This window comes from Ascaphus truei, chromosome 3 (genome assembly GCF_040206685.1).
Source record: "Ascaphus truei isolate aAscTru1 chromosome 3, aAscTru1.hap1, whole genome shotgun sequence".
Classification (NCBI taxonomy): Eukaryota; Metazoa; Chordata; class Amphibia; order Anura; family Ascaphidae; genus Ascaphus; species Ascaphus truei.
Genome location: NC_134485.1, coordinates 159,469,322 through 159,489,359, shown reverse-complemented (window position 1 = coordinate 159,489,359; position 20,038 = coordinate 159,469,322).

The following is a 20,038-nucleotide window of genomic DNA, read 5'->3' as shown; positions in this document are numbered from 1 at the left end:
TGTGCGGGCAGCCAATGGAAGGGCTGATAGTGTGGCCCAATAGGAGTGCAGGTAGTGTAGACCAATGCCAGTGAAGTGCTGTGACATCATGCCCCCCCCATCATGGCCACAACCCCCACTCATCCCATCGCTCCACATAGACCGCAGATTGCGGCTTTGACCTGTGCATGTGCCGCCAGGAACTCAGACTCACGTGCCGCCATGGCCGTAGCCTGATGCGTGTGAAGCCATGACCACTGGGGTCATAGCCTACTGTAATGCTTTAATACATGAAAAGCCATGGAACTGCTCTGTGGTGCAAAATGTTATACTTTGACACGTATAAGACCAGTTGTACTGCTCTTCTGGGCTAGATCTGGATCGGAAGGAGTTAATCATGGACATTTTCACCAAACAAGCTTTCATCCCTGGGCTACATCCGTTTTTGTATGCCTGACATGGGGATGCCCTTGTAACTTAACATGTAACTCCACATTGCTGTAATTTTGTGAGGTGCAAAGCCACCATGTACAGAACTGGGATTCATCCCAGAACAAAAGTGGAGATGATTTCATCAGCAACTTGATGGTGCCAACCAATCCAGGTTCGTGGTTCGGCTAATCACGTCTAAGCAGGGGCTTTGTAAGTGTTTCTCCCATTGGCCCGTTGGAAGTTCACACTTGCTCTGATGTCACGCCTATGCAAATGGATGGAAACTGAAGGCAAGCCGCCACATGTGATTGCCCATTGAGCCGAGCCCCTCACTCCTGATTGGCCTAAAGTTGAAAGAGATGCCCAGGATTGGCTAAACCATCCTTCTTCCAGAAGTTTGAATAGTAGGTGTAGACGGACGTTCACAGAGGTACACAATTGGAGACTTTATAAGGTGAAATTATAACGAGGCTTTATTGTGCCTTTTCCTTAACATCAGGAAACCATCCAAACAAGGGGGAAACACAGCTTCTATTCACTTGGGAGTGGTTCTAGTGAAATAATATGCAATTCACAACTCCCTTAGTTAATCATGTCTCCCAGCCCCAAACACATAGCATGAAATGAACAGATATAAAAGCCTTGTAATAAAAGTCTTATCTGGTCCTTGTAGTTTGGAGGGAAAATCTTCTCTGTCCCTGGTTGCTACTTTTTCTTCAGGGTTTGTCTGCATTCAGGTTTAGAAGTTTCCCCTGTGTCTTGGAAGCAGCTCTGCTGTGTCTTCTGGCAGAGCTCAAGACATGGTCAGCTCCAGAGATCTGTGTTCTCTTGGTCAGTCTCTCCTGGGAGACTCAAGAACCTATGCTCTGTCTCCAAAGTTCAGCTCACACGTGAGCTAAGGAGTCACTTCCTGTCTCAAAGGCAGGCTTTTTCTAAGCCATCTAAATCAGGCAGGTGGTGTTAGTTAATTGCCTACCAGCAGTTAACCACCACACTGCTGGATTAAAGGCACATTTGTAAACAGGGATAAGTCCCCTGTTACATACCTCCCCTGTTTGTGGGAAGTCCGGGATTGCCACGGCCAAAGCCCATCCTTCCACTCTCATTCTAGATATCTCTGTGACTTGAATGAGAGTGGATGGAGGAAGAGAACCCTCAGTCCTGCTGGGATTGGAGCCCTTTCTCCAGTTTATTCGTGTCTCCTCCTGAAGGTGCTTGAGATCAGCACCCCTCAGTCGCTCGAGGAGGACTTTTCCCAAGTATAGTCTTTTTTCTACGTGCGCGGTCATGAGATTTCCCTCGCGTCGGGTGCTCGTCTTATTGTAGGCATACTGTATGGCAGCAGTTGCAGAGCGTTTAAAAAAAGCCCTTTGAGTTTTCTCCTCTTGAAGCTGTCTCTCTGCCCTTTTCCCACTCAATGGGGTTGCTAGTTCAGCCCCTTTTTGATTAAGTTGCAATTCCACACCCACTTCCAGAGAATGTCCCATCTTTTCAGCTCCATCAGCTAAGGATTCTTCTGGTTTTAATTCAGCACGTGTACCTTCTTTTGTTGCCTGCTGGGTGACTGAAGGTTTTGCTAGTGCTTGTTAAGGTGGTTCAAATTTTGCAACCTTGTCTTTCAGATGAGCGGTATTCCCAGCTCTCACTGTACCCTTGTCTTCATGGGTTTTTGTGGCCTTGGGATACTGACGCTTAGTCAGGGTCAATACTTGTCCTTGTAGGACTGTAATCTCATCCGCGAGAGAACCCTGTTTTTTGAGTGCGTCTTGCAAGACTCTTCTCAGGGAATTTATCTGCATGCTTTGCTTTCTCTGTGCTTGCCTCCACATTTTTATTGCATTGTGAAGCACTTCTTTGCTTTGGCCACAATTACTTGTTTCAGTACCTGGACCTTCTTGTGTCACCTGGCGTGAGACTTCCATCTCCAGGTTTAAGTTCTGAAGCTCCTTCTGAGAGACTTTGAGATCTAAGTTAAGATGTAGGATAGTTTTCTTTGAAATATCCAGCTCCTCAGTGAGACTGTGTAGTTCCTTTCTGGAAACTTCCAGGTCTGTGCGGCAGCTGTTGTTCTCATGATGTGAGGCATCAAGTGCTCTGTGGAGTGTCTGAACCTCTTTCTGAGGTACGTCCACTTCTATCCGGACACTGTTGATCTCCTGTTGTGAGGCATTCAGCTCTATGCGAAGAGTGTGAACCTCTTGCTGGAAGACTGTCATCTGCTTCAGTGCCTCCTCATACTTCCGCTCTAGCGTAGCCACCATTTTATCAGATTGGCTCTGCTTTTCATCTATGGCGGAAATAGTAGCATTTGCAGTATCTAGCTCAGTCTTGAGATCGTCCAATTCTGTCCCAGATTCAGAGTACATTGCAAGCACCGTCATCTGTAACTCAGCATTATCTGCTCTCTCAAGTTTCAATTGTTCACGGAGCATATCACAGTCATGCCTGGCATTTTTCAGGGCATCTTCAGGGTTGGTCAAGGGATCGTCACTCACTGGTTCCGGCTCAACTTCCCTGGGATGGTTGGTTGAGGGTTACTCACTGTTGGCACCGGACAGATACTTCTTTGGGGTACACAAGTTCTGCCTTTGGCCCTCTGGATATTCAGTTACCCGCGTGACGAATTCTCCATTTTCTCTAGGCTGCAGGGCAACTCGGTCCCCCTTTTCCTCCACAGGATCTGTGGACGTGTCTGTTCCTTCCACGGTAAGTGAAGAACTGCCTTTCTTTTTCTTTTTCCACCTTTTTGATTTGGATGACACCGTCCCTTCAGGGATATTGGGGTCTCCATCTTCATTTGAAATTTTAGCAGCTTCATTATATATGCCAGGCTTTTCTTGCAGTTGCTTTAGCTGACAGAAATATTGGGTGATCTGCTGCTCCCACTCTGTCTCCTGCTGATCATATTCGTCATCAAAGGGAGTGGTCTTTTCTGTTCGTGCCGAGTTCAGGCTCCCCCACCATTCTTGGGGTGTTTTGTGGGTGTGACTCGGTTCGGGTTCCCCGTAAGAGATGTCTTCCTCTTTATTGGACTGGAAGGGCCACTCTTCCATGGGGTAGGGTTCATTACGGGAACGCTGCATCTTGTCCTCCATTTTCAGGCTGTCAGGTGTAATTCTCTTCCTGACCTCAGGAGGCGCTATTGCAGCTGTTGCCACTGTATTTGCTAGAACCCCCAATTGTGGTAGTCCTACAGGTGGGCATATTTTGCTTGTAGAGGTCATAGCTCTAACAGGCATCTCTGTAGAATTTTTCTTTCTTGGATAAGTTTTACAATATCAGCAGTACTGTGCATGCATTTTCTCTCAACAGGTATACAAGATGTGCAGTTGCTAGGTAAAAAAAAGTCTATTTGCTTTACACCATTTACTTGCTAGGTGTAAACTCTCATTAGGTATGCTGAATGTGTAGTTGCTAGGAAAAAACTTCTGTTTGCTTTACACCATTTACTTGCTAGGTGCAATCTCTCCGCTTCAGCAACAGAATTTGGTTTTCTGCCTGAGTTCAGTAATTTTCAGTCTCATCTTTGGGTATTATGGCATTCACACTTCACACTTTGGGTGTCTGTTTTTGCTCCCAAGATATATATAGGCAGACTTTTTTTACTTGCAGAAAAAAAAACATTCTTTCATTACCGGCAGGGTGACTCAACATTCAGCAATTGGTTTTGAAAAACCTTTTACACAGTTCAGAAATCACTTTTTCCCCTATAGGGCAATTTTACACTCAGCATTTGTTTTCTAAAAATTCCCCTGCTTCAGCACAGTCTTGTATCAATTTTCACACTTTTCTGCATATACTCCATTCACAGCTGGTAGCCCTATGCGGTGTGGCAACCTTTATTTGCAAAATCAGTACCACTCATGGGTCACAATCTGTGTTCACTGCTTCAGTGAAACTTTTAAAACAACAAACACCTATCCCTTTTAAGGGCTGACTCACTTCTTGAACCCTGACTATGGCTGGAAGGCAAAACCCCTATTTCAATGACTATATTACACTTTGTGATAGGTAAAATAAGGTTTAGCTACTTCAGCAGTCTCTCTCCTCTTGGGATTGGGGCAAAGAGTCCATCTGTGGTTTTGTAAGTTTCAGTGCAGTGTGGTTTCAGTGGTGTGTATCCCTTTATCTCTGATTTCTGCTGCATGAGGTTTTTTTTTTTTTTTCCTAAGTTGCTCAGATTGTTTGTAGACAAAACGCATAACAAAAAAAATTTCGCATAAAAATCTCCGGTCCTTTTTAACTTCAAAGACACCTCTTATCCCACTTCTAAAACCATACACTGGCGACACACTTTATTCGAGCTCGGCTAGTCCCACGAATTCGGGTATACCCGGGTGTATTGAGGTTTGTGACTGTTTTCTGCCCGAGTGCATTGAGGTATTTTCCAGGCAGGGATTGAAGCATTTTATTCCCGCTGGATGCAATACTGCACAGTATATATATATATATATATACTGCATTACAATTCATGAATTTATGCCATCTGGTAGACACGCGAAGCATTGCAGCCTATTAAATCCTAATCATTATCATTTAACAGATCAGCCGCCCGTCAGCCAGGCATTAACCCAGGCTGGGAAGGCAAACACAACGGGGCTTGTCAGAGGTGAGGAGTGGCGCATTCCAGGTATCTGCCAGGTACATACTGGGTATTTGCTCGAATAAAGTGTGTCGGTGCAGTATGTAGACGGATGTTCACAGAGGTACACAATTGGAGACTTTATAAGGTGAAATTATAATAGGCTTTATTGTGCCTTTTCCTTTTCATCAGGAAACCATCCAAACACAGGGGGGGGGGGGGACAAACCTTCTATTCACTTGGGAGTAGTTCTAGTGAAATCCTATGCAATTAATTCACATCTTCCTTAGTAAAGCATGTCTCGCAGCCCCAAAACATATAGCATGAAATAAGCAGATATAAGCAGTCTCTTAATAATGAAAGTCTTATCTGTTAGCTGCTGTAGAGTTAGCTTATCTGCTCTCCGGGAACCGCACCCGTGCGTGCACAGAAAATCAGCATCCAGGTTTAGAAGTCTTATTTGGTGTCTTTCAATCAGCTATGCTGGGCAGAGCTCAAGACTGGTCAGCTCCAGAGATGTGTGTTCTCTTGGTCAGTCTCTCCTGGGAGACTCAAGAACACTGCTCTGTCTCTCCAAAGGTCAGCTCTCATTCAGACCTAAGGAGTCACTTCCTGTCTCAACAGACAGGCTTTTGTAAGCAATCAAATCAGGCAGGTGGTGTTTATTAATTTACTACTAGCAGTTATTCACCACACTGCTAGATTAAAGGCACATTACTTGAACAGGGATTACTCTCCTGTTACATACCTCCCCTGTTTGTGGGAAGCTCGGGCTTGCCACGGCCAAAGCCCATCCTTCCACTCTCATTTTAGATATCTCAGTGATTGAATGAGAGTGGATGGAGGAAGAGAACCCTCAGTCCTGTTGGGATTGGAGCCCTTTCTCCAGTTTATTCGTGTCTCCTCCTGAAGGTGTTTGAGATCAGCACCCCTCAGTCGCTCAAGGAGGACTTTCTCCATGTATAGTCTTTTTTCTACGTGCGCGGTCATGAGATTTCCCTCGCGTCGGGTGCTCGTCTTATTGTAGGCATACTGTATGGCAGCAGTTGCAGAGCGTTTAAAAACAGCCCTTTGAGTTTTCCGCTCTTGAAGCTGTCGCTCTGCCCTTTTCCCACTCAATGGGGTTGCTAGTTCAGCCCCTTTTTGATTAAGTTGCAATTCTACACCCACTTCCAGAGAATGTCCCATCTTTTCAGCTCCATCAGCTAAGGATTCTTCTGGTTTTAATTCAGCACGTGTACCTTCTTTTGTTGCCTGCTGGGTGACTGAAGGTTTTGCTAGTGCTTGTTTAGGTGGTTCAAATTTTGCAACCTTGTCTTTCAGATGAGCGGTATTCCCAGCTCTCACTATACCCTTGTCTTCATGGGTTTTTGTGGCCTTGGGATACTGACGCTTAGTCAGGGTCAATACTTGTCCTTGTAGGACTGTAATCTCATCCGCGAGAGATCCCTGTTTTTTGAGTGCGTCTTGCAAGACTCTTCTCAGGGAATTTATCTGCATGCTTTGCGTTCTCTGTGCTTGCCTCCACATTTTTATTGCATTGTGAAGCACTTCTTTGCTTTGGCCACAATTACTTGTTTCAGTTCCTGGACCTTCTTGTGCTCCCTTTTGTGCCGCGTCACCTGGGTTCTAAGCTTGGCTTTTAGCATTGCTTTGGTGATGCTCAGGGTAGCCTTCAGTTTCTCATGCTGCTTTGTGGGGACATACTGGGTCATCAGATGTACCTGCAGCACTTGAATATCTTTAACAGCCTGCAGATTGTCATCCTGCAGAGTTCGCTGCTTCTCCTCTGCCTTCTCGAGTTGCGTACACTGGCGACACACTTTATTCGAGCTCGGCTAGTCCCACGAATTCGGGTATACCCGGGTGTATTGAGGTTTGTGACTGTTTTCTGCCCGAGTGCATTGAGGTATTTTCTAGGCAGGGATTGAAGCATTTTATTCCCACTGGCTGCAATACTGCACAGTATATATATATATATACTGCATTACAATTCATGAATTTATGCCATCTGGTAGACACGCAAAGCATTGCAGCCTATTAAATCCTAATCATTATCATTTAACAGATCAGCCGCCCGTCAGCCAGGCATGAACCCAGGCTAGGAAGGCAAACACAACGGGGCTTGTCAGAGGTGAGGAGCGGCGCATTCCAGGTATCTGCCAGGTACAAACTGGGCATTTGCTCGAATAAAGTGTGTCGGTGCAGTACGCAGACCTTGCAGTTGGTTCTGCAGTCGGTGCTCTGCTTCAAATTTTTCCTTGACTTCTTCTGTCAACTGAAAATTTTCTTCTTTCAGTTTTAAGTTTTCTCTTTGTAATCTTAAATGTTCTCTTTTTTCAGTCTCTGTATTCTTCAGGGCTTCTTTGCAGTCCTCCTTCCATTTACGCACATCTGCATTGAGAATGACACTCTCCTGGCATGAGACTTCCTTCTCTAGGTTGAGGGTCTGAAGCTCCTTCTGAAAGACTTTGAGATCTGTACCAAGATTACCAATAGTTTCTTTAGCAATGTCCAGCTCCTCAGTGAGACTGTGTAGTTCCTTTCAGGAAACTTCCAGGTCTGTGCGGCAGCTGTTGGTCTCATGATGTGAGGCATTCTGTGCTCTGCGGAGTGTCTGAACCTCTTTCTGAGATACGTCCACTTCTATCCGGACACTGTTGATCTCCTGTTGTGAGGTATTCAGCTCTATGCGAAGAGTGTGAACCTCTTGCTGGAAGACTGTCATCTGCTTCAGTGCCTCCTCATACTTCCGCTCTAGCGTAGCCACCATTTTATCAGATTGGCTCTGCTTTTCATCAATGGCGGAAATAGTAGCATTTGCAGTATCTAGCTCAGTCTTGAGATTGTCCAATTCTGTCCCAGATTCAGAGTACATTGCGAGCACAGTCATCTGTAACTCAGCATTACTGCACCGACACACTTTATTCGAGCAAATACCCAGTATGTACCTGGCAGATACCTGGAATGCGCTGCTCCTCACCTCTGACAAGCCCCGTTGTGTTTGCCTTCCCAGCCTGGGTTCATGCCTGGCTGACGGGCGGCTGATCTGTTAAATGATAATGATTAGGATTTAATAGGCTGCAATGCTTCGCGTGTCTACCAGATGGCATAAATTCATGAATTGTAATGCAGTATATATATATACTGTGCAGTATTGCAGCCAGCGGGAATAAAATGCTTCAATCCCTGTCTGGAAAATACCTCAATGCACTCGGGCAGAAAACAGTCACAAACCTCAATACCCATAGGGTAGTATTGTCGGATTTATGATCAATTAAAAACGGTTATAAAAACTCACAAGATGAAAGTTGGTACAAGCATTTCGGCATAAATAGCAACCGCAGGAACAGGGGTGTCTGGACGCTTCAGCTCGTTTTAGTGCGTTGATGTACAGCCCTCCTCCTTGTCCCGATCAGCAATCGTTCCGCTTCCGCGTCAGCTGACTCGCGACGTCGGCGCGTGACGTCAATCAGGGGGTTGGGTTGTGGGCGGTCACCTGCTTCTTCTCCGAGCACGGAACTCCAGGATCTCTGCTCACTGCGTCCTCTCAATGTCGAGTGCCAGCCAACAGCAGCAACCTTAGCAATGTCCGCCCTACGCGTTTCAAGGACGCTTGTCCTCTTCGTCAGGGGCACGTTCATTGCTGGTTGCACTAGTCTCAATGTTATATAGCAAGCATGTATCAATTATACAATTAATTATTCACATAAATTGATCCATAATTTGCATCAGTGCCCAATTGGTATTCATCTGCAGATGAATACCAATTGGGCACTGATGCAAATTATGGATCAATTTATGTGAATAATTAATTGTATAATTGATACATGCTTGCTATATAACATTGAGACTAGTGCAACCAGCAATGAACGTGCCCCTGACGAAGAGGACAAGCGTCCTTGAAACGCGTAGGGCGGACATTGCTAAGGTTGCTGCTGTTGGCTGGCACTCGACATTGAGAGGACGCAGTGAGCAGAGATCCTGGAGTTCCGTGCTCGGAGAAGAAGCAGGTGACCGCCCACAACCCAACCCCCTGATTGACGTCACGCGCCGACGTCGCGAGTCAGCTGACGCGGAAGCGGAACGATTGCTGATCGGGACAAGGAGGAGGGCTGTACATCAACGCACTAAAACGAGCTGAAGCGTCCAGACACCCCTGTTCCTGCGGTTGCTATTTATGCCGAAATGCTTGTACCAACTTTCATCTTGTGAGTTTTTATAACCGTTTTTAATTGATCATAAATCCGACAATACTACCCTATGGGCCTTGCGCTTTTTTCTTTTGTCTTTCCCTGTCTATAGTTGTTTCCTGGTCCCGTGGTTGGTTCCAGATGCAAAGAGGCAGCATACCCATTGGAGATAAAGTTTGGACTCTATATTTGGGACCACAAAAAGCAGAATTCATGGACATTAAGTATCATAATTCTATTTGATTGATTTTATAATTGTTTTAACTATTGCTGTGTAAATACCTTGCAATTTATTATATTTCTCTTTTGTGTATCATAGAATATCAAAGGAGGTTAATAGGCAAGAGCGCTGGTGAACACATTTGAAGGCAGAGGGGCTTGTACCCACCTGCTTCCAACTGTGTCATATACATCCAACAATCCCTTACAAACCTCAATACACCCGGGTATACCCGAATTCGTGGGACTAGCCGAGCTCGAATAAAGTGTGTCGCCAGTGTATCTGCTCTCTCAAGTTTCAATTGTTCACGGAGCATATCACAGTCATGCCTGGCATTTTTCAGGGCATCTTCAGGGTTGGTCAAGGGATCGTCACTCACTGGTTCCGGCTCCACTTCCCTGGGATGGTTGGTTGAGGGTTCCTCACTGTTGGCACCGGACAGACACTTCTTTGGGGTACACAAGTTCTGCCTTGGGCCCTCTGGATATTCAGTACCCGCGTGACAAATTCTTCATTTTCCCTAGGCTGCAGGGCAACTCGGTCCCCCTTTTCCTCCACAGGATCTGTGGACGTGTCTGTTCCTTCCATGGTAAGTGAAGAACTGCCTTTCTTTTTCTTTTTCCACCTTTTTGATTTGGATGACACCGTCCCTTCAGGGATATTGGGGTCTCCATCTTCATTTGAAATTTTAGCAGCTTCATTATATACGCCAGGCTTTTCTTGCAGTTGCTTTAGCTGACAGAAATATTGGGTGATCTGCTGCTCCCATTCTGTCTCCTGCTGATCATATTCATCATCAAAGGGAGCGGTCTTTTCTGTTCGTGCCGAGTTCAGGCTCCCCCACCATTCTTGGGGTGTTTTGTGGGTGTGACTCGGTTCGGGTTCCCCGTAAGAGATGTCTTCCTCTTTATTGGACTGGAAGGGCCACTCTTCCGTGTGGTAGGGTTCATTACAGGAACGCTGCATCTTGTCCTCCATTTTCAGGCTGTCAGGTGTAATTCTCTTCCTGACCTCAGGAGGCGCTATTGAAGCTGTTACCACTGTATTTGCTAGAACCCCCAATTGTGGTAGTCCTACAGGTGGGCATATTTTGCTTGTAGAGGTCATAGCTCTAACAGGCATCTCTGTAGATTTTTTCTTTCTTGGATAAGTTTTACAATATCAGCAGTACTGTGCATGCATTTTCTCTCAACAGGTATACAAGATGTGCAGTTGCTAGGTAAAAAAAAGTCTATTTGCTTTACACCATTTACTTGCTAGATATAAACTCTCATTAGGTATGCTGAATGTGTAGTTGCTAGGAAAAAACTTCTGTTTGCTTTACACCATTTACTTGCTAGGTGCAATCTCTCCGCTACAGCAACAGAATTTGGTTTTCTGCCTGAGTTCAGTAATTTTCAATCTCATCTTTGGGTATTATGGCATTCACACTTCACACTTTGGGTGTCTGTTTTTGCTCCCAAGATATATATAGGCAGACTTTTTTTACTTGCAGAAAAGAAAACATTCTTTCATTACCGGCAGGGTGACTCAATATACAGCAATTGGTTTTGAAAAACCTTTTACACAGTTCAGAAATCACTTTTTCCCCTATAGGGCAATTTTACACTCAGCGTTTGTTTGCTAAAAATTCCCCTGCTTCAGCACTGTCTTGTATCAATTTTCACACTTTCTGCATATACTCCATTCACAGCTGGTAGCCCTATGTGGTGTGGCAACCTTTATTTGCAAAATCAGTACCGCTCTTGGGTCACCATCTGTATTCACTGCTTCAGCGAAACTTTTGAAAACAACAAACACCTATCCCTTTATAAGGGCTGACTCACTTCTTGAACCCTGACTATGGCTGGAAGGCAAAACCCCTATTTCAATGACCATATTACACTTTGTGATAGGCAAATAAGGTTTAGCTGCTTCAGCAGTCTCTCTCCTCTTGGGATTGGGGTTTCAGTGCAGTGGTGTGTATCACTTTAATTCTGGTCTCTGCTGCCTGAGAGTTTTTTTTTTTTTTTTTTTAAGTTGCTCAGACTGTTTGTAGGCAAAAAGCATTAAAAACATTTCACAGAAAAAATCTCCGGTCCTTTCTAATTTCAAAGATGAAATTATAACGAGGCTTTATTGTGCCTTTTCCTTAACATCAGGAAACCATCCAAGCAAGGGGGAAACACAGCTTCTATTCACTTGGGAGTGGTTCTAGTGAAATAATATGCAATTCACAACTCCCTTAGTTAAGCATGTCTCCCAGCCCCAAACACATAGCATGAAATGAACAGATATAAAATGTCGTTTTTTTTTAAAAGTGTTATCTGTTCCTTGTAGTTTGGAGGGAAAATCTTCTCTGTCCCTGGTTGCTACCTTTTCTTCAGGGTTTGTCAGCATTCAGGTATAGAAGTTTCCCCTGTGTCTTGGAAGCAGCTCTGCTGTGTCTTCTGGCAGAGCTCAAGACATGGTCAGCTCCAGAGATCTGTGTTCTCTTGGTCAGTCTCTCCTGGGAGACTCAAGAACCTAGGCTCTGTCTCCAAAGTTCAGCTCACAAGTGAGCTAAGGAGTCACTTCCTGTCTCAAAGGCAGGCTTTTTCTAAGCCATCTAAATCAGGCAGGTGGTGTTAGTTAATTGCCTACCAGCAGTTAACCATCACACTGCTGGATTAGAGGCACATTTGTGAACAGGGATAAGTCCCCTGTTACAGTAGGGTTAAAATTAAATAGGCCAAGTCGCTCCGGAGTACTAGGAAGTCCATGGTGAGTCTCGGTGATGGAGGCTAACTGAAAATATGGGCCGGTGATTATTCTACAGTACGGGGACCAGCAGCAACAGCCAATCTCACCTTAGGACATCCTGGGTAAGATACCCAAGCGAATCCATAGCACCTAGGTGATCCAGAGCCCCTTACAACCTCTCTGTTTAGAAAAACTATCCAAGCTAATGCCCAGTGCCTAAGTAGTCAGGATTCCCCTGCAACAGCTCCGTTTGTCATGTAAGCTATTCAAGCCAGTGCCCAGCAGTTGGAGAGTCCTGTCATTTATTGGTGAGTGTTTTAACTGTGTTTTTACATGTGCATTGGGCTTTGTCCCCGCTGGCGCTGAGCGCGCTCATGCTTGGAGAGCTCGGCAGGTGAAGCTATAGGGGAAGCTAAGCGCGCTGATAAGTATGAAAAATATATTTACCTAAGCGCCGAGAGCCGGTGAGCATGTGTGCACGCGCATACCCGTGCGCTCATTGCGTGAGCAGGGACTTGCATATATATATGCATGTCACCTCGCCAAGCGCCGCCCGCTCAGCGAGCTCATCGCTAGCGGGGACGCAGCTTAAGGCCTCGTTCAGGGTGCCGGCTTCGAGAGGTGGCGGGAGCGCATCCGCGAGAGCGCGCGTCAGTTTGCTTGGTGATGTCCTTTCATCCCCAGCAGACAGTCGCAAGCATTGAGCAGGCGGGTCTTTCCTGACCTCACATCCAACATGACCTCACATGCTCATCCTCCCGATCAGAGTGGAAAAAAGATGGCGCTGTCCAGGGAACAAGCATTTTGTTTGTTTATGTGCATGGAAAGTAACCTACTTAAAGCGGCTGTTCTAGGTAGGAAACAGATGAACAGGCACCCCATAAATAGAACTCGAGTCAAAGATGGTGAATTTGCAACATTATACAATAAATTGCACCTGCATAAACAGAAATGTTTTGAATATATGCACATGTCCCCTGCATCATTTGATTATATTTTGGACAAAATAAAAGACCAATTTTGATGAGCCGATACGTGCAGAAGAAAGGCTGATGGTAACTTTAAAGTTTGTAGCATTTCTGTTTGTTTTTTAAATGTAAGTATATGTAATGTTATAACTATGTTTATATTAATATTATAATATATATTGTAATGTGACATACCATACGAATAAATATGAGGTTCACAGTGAAATTTATTAAGAAATATATTTTTTGAAAACCATTTTAACTCCTAAATAAATACTTTCAAGGTAATCATGTGCTTTTCAAACCACCATTCGGCGTCCGCCACATGGGTGAAAGATCACGCAAAGACACAAAGTGTATGCGTCATTATACGTGTGACGACGGGGAGAGACAGTCTGTCTATACGTGTATCGGTGTCTCTTTCTATACGTGTATCGGTGTCTGTCTGTCTATACGTGTATCTGTGTCTGTCCGTCTATACGTGTGTCTGTCTGTCTATACGTGTATCTGTGTCTGTCCGTCTATACGTGTGTCTGTTTGTCTATACGTGTATCTGTGTCTGTCCGTCTACGCGTGTGTCTGTCTGTCTATACGTGTATTTGTGTCTGTCCGTCTATACGTGTGTCTGTCTGTCTGTTTATACGTGTATCTGTGTCTGTCTGTCTATACGTGTGTCTGTCCGCCTGTCCGTGTATCTGTGTCTTTTCAGTCGACATTAATTTGTATGTGTTTTTGTCAATAGGTGTGTGCATATTTGTGTGTTTGTTTATGTACAGAAGGGGGTGGTGGATAGGGGGATAAAAACATGAGGCACAGCAAGTACAAACAGACAGGGATTTGCAAGGTGTGGGAGATACACGAAATGGTGTGATTGAGGAGAGACATAGGGACAGGTGATTTTTGTTGTATATAATTTAACATTTGAAGTATTTTTGGATTAGGAAATGATAAATTGTGTTTACAAACCGGTTATCTATATGTTATATGTAATATTGATTTTTAGTATTCTGTTATCCTTTTATTTACCATCTTCACTTTTTATATTTTTCACAGATTTCTTTCAACTGGAATCTCTTTTCGCGGACTGGCATTTTCATTCAAGATGGGTACCTCCACTGTTGAGCAAATTGTTTATGAGACATGTGATGCTATTCACAATATATTCCAATCTGTACATATGCCATTTCCAACCGTAGAAAGCTTGAGTGCAGTGGCTACAGAATATTATAACACATGGAATTTTCCAAATTGTGTTGGTTCTATTAATGGAAAACACATCCGCATTAAAAATCCTAAACATTCAGGGCCTATGTATTATAATTATAAACACTTTTTTTCAATAGTCTTTCAAGCTGTTGCCAACGCAAAGTATAAGTTTATAGCTATAGATGTTGGAGCTTTTGGCAAACAAAGTGATGGGGGTGTTTTCAGGGCCTCCTCATTGTATAAACTAATAGAAAATAAGACTTTGCTGTTGCATTCAGACCAAGCCTTGCCACTTAGCACAACAAGCATTATGCTGCCACATGTACTGTTAGCGGATGAGGCATATCCACTGCTCTCGTACGTTATGAAGCCATACAGTAGACAACGACTATCCAAAGAAGAAGAAATATTTAATTATAGACTTTCACGAGCAAGACGGTGTGTGGAGTGTGCCTTCAGCATTATGTCTGCAAAATGGAGAATTCTGCTGAAATCTATTGAAACCAATGTACCCAATGTAAAGAGAATTGTGAAATGTGTGGCTATACTACATAACATTGTGATCGATTTGGAAGGCAGTCAAGAGGTGACAGGAGCGACTAGTGTGCCTCATTTTGATGCCCATCTTCCTAGAAGCAAGGCAAATAGTGCATCAAGTGTTTTGGCCAAAAATATTCGCCATTCATTTAAGGAGTATTTTAATGGCGAAGGAGCAGTACCATGGCAAAATCATGTATAGAAATGTTTGGTGACCTGTGTATGTGTAATACGTGTTAAAATAAATATTATTGTGTGCAATTTGTAACCCATTATATAGCTATATCTGGTAGAAAGCAAAGATGTACTTAAAATATTTAAAATAGTATGCATAATACAAAGTGTAATGTGTGTAACAAGTATGCATTCATGTTTCATAACGTTTAAATATTGTAAAAACGTGTTTTTGGTCTCCTTGCGCACGGAATTGGAGTAGCCTGACATGAGTCAGCTCTTCTACACAAGGGACGCGCACGACAGGGAGAGGGGAGCCGACAGACAGCGACGAAGATGAAGACAATCATCTTTTTGCGGCGCTACCTGCGCTCGTGTGTGTGTGTCAAGGATTGCAAAACCAAAAAATATATATTTTTTAAACGTTTCTTTTTCTTTAAAATAATGTTATTTAGGACTTAATTCACTCACACAACCCATGCACACACATACATTACCTGAAGCTCCCGGCTCTATACACAGGAAAAGCCTGCGGCACGTGCCCTCGCGTTCACATAGGCACGCACGGCCGCATGCTTTATATAACAGCCCGTAGGGAGCCGGTATTGCGTCTCAGGACATGCTGACAGATGCATGTGAGCTGCCGTTTGCCTATTGGGTCATATGTACTTACTTGCGAGTGTACTTAAAGTTAATGTCCTTTAATAGGGGTATGGCTGTATAGTTTCCAAAAAATCAACAACATAAATTAAGGCACTTGTGAAAGACACCTAAGTTGCATATTTTTAGCAGGTGGCAGGTTGTGTAGAAAGGGCCAGAGGCTTTTCAGAAAATCCATTTTTGCATCTGATTGACCTGCAACCACATTTTGCATCATCTGAATTTTCTTTGCTTCCATGGCGACTAAGGGCTCTATGAAGTAAGCGTTGATAAGGCTTTTTTCGCCATTTTTCCGCCAAAATTGGGTTTGAGATTCAGTAAGCGCCGATAATTGCTTGATTTCGCCAGTTTTCGTTTCCGATAAATTTGTTATGGCCAGTCGCCTGCCGATAAGCCGGTTTTCGGCACTTTTCGCCACTTTTTTAATTCGGCTGTATTCAAGTAGCAAAATCAGCTTATCGGGGCTGATCGGCACTAAGAAATTGAGACTTCATGGCCAATTGTCTCGCCAACTAAAGTTGGCAAGTTGGAGGGGAGAACGATCGCTAAGGCTGCCGGAACAGCACTTAGAAAAAAAAACTAATCTGTACATCAATGGAGTCAATGGAGCGGGGACGTAAAACATTATAGTACTGTTTACGTTCGATTGCTCACAATACAAATGTGTTGAGCATTACAGTGTGGGTGGCATTCACTGCATTGTGTCACACCTGACGTTTATTATTTGTATAACATAGAACTTTTATATGTTTTCATCATTTGCGTGTCACATTACTCATCATGTGATGATGTGTCAATGGAAAAACCTATACTCAATTCTTAAAGGAGAAGATTACATCATATCATACATGTTACTGAACTGTGCGACAATTTATTATATGACGTTACCCAAGTCACACATCTAACACAGCCACCGTCTATTAATGTTGCTTTACATTACACAATGTTTGTAATGTGTAACGCATCATCAAACGTACATGTACATCTTTCTTCTCATGTTTACATGTACTTTGTGTCCTGCCTTTTTTGATGACGTCCGCTATAGGACACTCAATCACATTGCATGTTTACATTGTAAACGTTGCATTACAAGCACTTCATGCTAACTTATACACAAATCTAGAATAGTTACTCATTGTTACACGTTTCAAACTGATTCAATAGCAACTATCCTGATGCCATAAATGTATGCATATGCACACGAGAATTAATTGTTGTGAACATGTGACACTAACATGGCAAATTAGACATGTTGCTGCAAACTTTTTCTACGTCAATCTCATGCTTTTAGCATCATTACATGACTGAGTGTTGCGTTCAGAAGTGCTACATGCATTACACATTACACTAATAATTTACAATGAATGCTTGTACAAAGCTTCACGTTACATCATTGTCAAATATCACGGTAGGCTGCTGAATACACAGAAATAATACTTCTTAGATCAAATGGATACAGCTTGGGAGCCAAGTACTTTAATATGTTAATGTAACACGTTGCATTTTACAAACTCACCTGACATCATCACATAGCTATTTAAAGGACGGCCATTGCCTGCTCATTCACAGCTACAGATTTCAAAATGATGCGCATGTTTAGGAGACGGAGGAACATTATTTTGCACGAGTGGCTTTCTGATGAAGAGAATGACATAGGGCAAGGGAGGGACAGAGCCAGGGACAGTGATAGGGACAGGCACGCGGACATGACAGGGAGAGGGACAGGGAGAGGGACAGGGAGAGGGACAGGAGATGAGAGGAGAAGACAGAGGAGAGAAGTTGTGGCTCGTCCGCGTGTGTACAGGGAGAGAACCCTGTTAGATGGGATGAGTGAGAAGGAGATAGTAAGTCGCTATCATTTGAGTTCAGCAGCAATCTTATCTCTTTATGCACTCACTGCGGCCTCTGTCTTGCTTGTTTCAGGTATAGTTAACATTATATGTTGCTGCTCGTTTTAAAATACATGTGTTGCATACTGTCGAGTTAGCCAATGCTTAAAGCAAAGGGTGCTCAAAATATCAACACATATTATGCAATTTATTTAAAATAAGAAACTTATGATGGTATCAAATTAAAACTAACGTGAGTACAAACTCATCAGCAAGTGAACTATACAACAGCAAACTGTGGGTACGTGAATTGAAGCTCATTTTGCTGCTGTGTTTTGCGGAAATAACCAAACTGAAACCTGAAACCTTCAAGATCTAACTCTCGAGCTTCACACGGAAGACATCGGAATCCCCCGTAACCCAGAAGACAGTCCCAGCTGCTTCCTGTGTATGTCCAAAGGGACCCACCAGACTCTACATATCATGCCACTGTACTTATCCTACTGACATCCTGTGAGTAGGTAGCACATAGAGGCCAAGCATCACAATATCCCACACCTGAACAATATTGTCTGCACTTAGTGTGTTCCTTTCTGTTGTGTTTTCTCCTACATGCTCCCCCTGGGTTGAGAAAATATCGTTTGATCATCTGGGACCAGTCAAGACAGTCCCTTCCAGAGGGTTTGAGCAGGGGGTTACAACCTATATTATATTTTCACTACTGCACTATTTTTAGTCACAATTTTCTTTTAGATCACTATATGTGTGTTATATATATTCACTGTATTATAAGTGATCACTAGCACCGAATTAGCGCCAGTTTCTTCACCAATCACGTTGTCACATTACGTTAATGAAGATGTCATGTAAATTTTTGCAATTTAAGTATTGTTCTATTTTTTTATAGGTATATCTCCTCTATGACTGATCATGGTATGTATATGAACTGACATCTGTCATAAGATGTGCCTACCTCTATATACGTATAATTATAGGATGTATAAACCCAACATAGTTGTCAACTTGAAATCTTACATACAGTACCGACACACTTTATTGCAGTGTGGTTGGTACCGCAAGCCGGGAGATTTCCCGGCTTGCTAGTGGCCGCCCCTCGGCGTGCCGCGCGTCATAGACGCGCGGTCACGCATCTTCAGGAGCCTGCGCCCCCTGCACGCGCGTACAGGGCTCCCCGAGGGAGCCCTGGTGTCCCGCGATCTGCGGGACGGCGGCAGGGGTTCCGGGGGACCCGGCGGACCCGGCAGCGGTAGGGAGAGCGCCCCGATCGGAGGGCGCTCTTCCGCTGCTTCGGCGCGCGCCCGTCACACTCGGGCGCGCGCCAGGCTACTGCTGCGGCCAAGAACGGGCAAATGCTCGAATAAACTTGGCCGCAGCAGTACATCTCGTTTCTCTATCATGTACATGCATTTAGATACTCTTGATGTTTCATGTGCATTGTATGTGAAAATTATTAGTGACATGACATCACATTTAATGTATGTACCCTTAAAAATTCCATTATTCTAATATAGGGGTGGGTGGAGAGAAGGGGATAAATGCTGCTAGTGTTTTGCTTAGAGGAGGTGATTAACCACGGATGCACATGAGTGATCATAACACTCCATACATGAATGCCTGTAATCACACCAATGCTTTGTACATCTTGTATGTTGCAATGTATGTGATTAGTAATGGTATCAATGAATTGTAAAGATTATTTTGACATTGTCACATGTGTATGTACTGTATAAGTCACACATGTGTGTTGATGTGACCTACATGTAACAAGTGTCAAACTGTTAACACAAAGCAAAATATTTCTAAAATGTATTAGTAATTTTGCATTATTCATTTCACCCAATGAAAATGTTGTTAATATAGTTGTAATGTCATACACGTCAGTTCATCATTATTATGATGATCATTTACAAGTATTCTCAACATATGAACGTAAATCACGTTCACATTTGCATAGGCACACATTTCAAGACCACTGTTTGTGTCTGTATCCATTTGTGTATGATGCATGTATAACACCGTCAAATGATAACATTAGGTTTATTATGTTAGCTTATATCATCATACTCACTTTACTCTGTATGTGTTGAACGTTTACTTAATACAGTAAACTATAGTTAGTTTGCTAAATGAAATATACACAGAAACTTACATGTTTACAATATCAGTACCTAATTTCATAAATTCATGCATTATAGTTGAGTACTACATGTTGACATAAAATTTTTTTGCCACACTCCAAAACAATTAAAACAACATCCCCATGTAACATGAGAACTTTTACATGAAATGGCTACTTGGTTTTAAGTCTCCTTTACATACTTTCTACAGTCATATGTCCTATTATACAATATACTACGCAAATGTGTTTGCAGAGTGGGATTGGTTCTTATATATTAAACAGAGCATGGCATATAATTTTTGTAAAAAATAAAGTACACACATAAAATTTAAAAAATGCACTGTTTAGCAACATCATTATGTTAATTAAGTGGTTATGAAATATAGGCATAACCGGA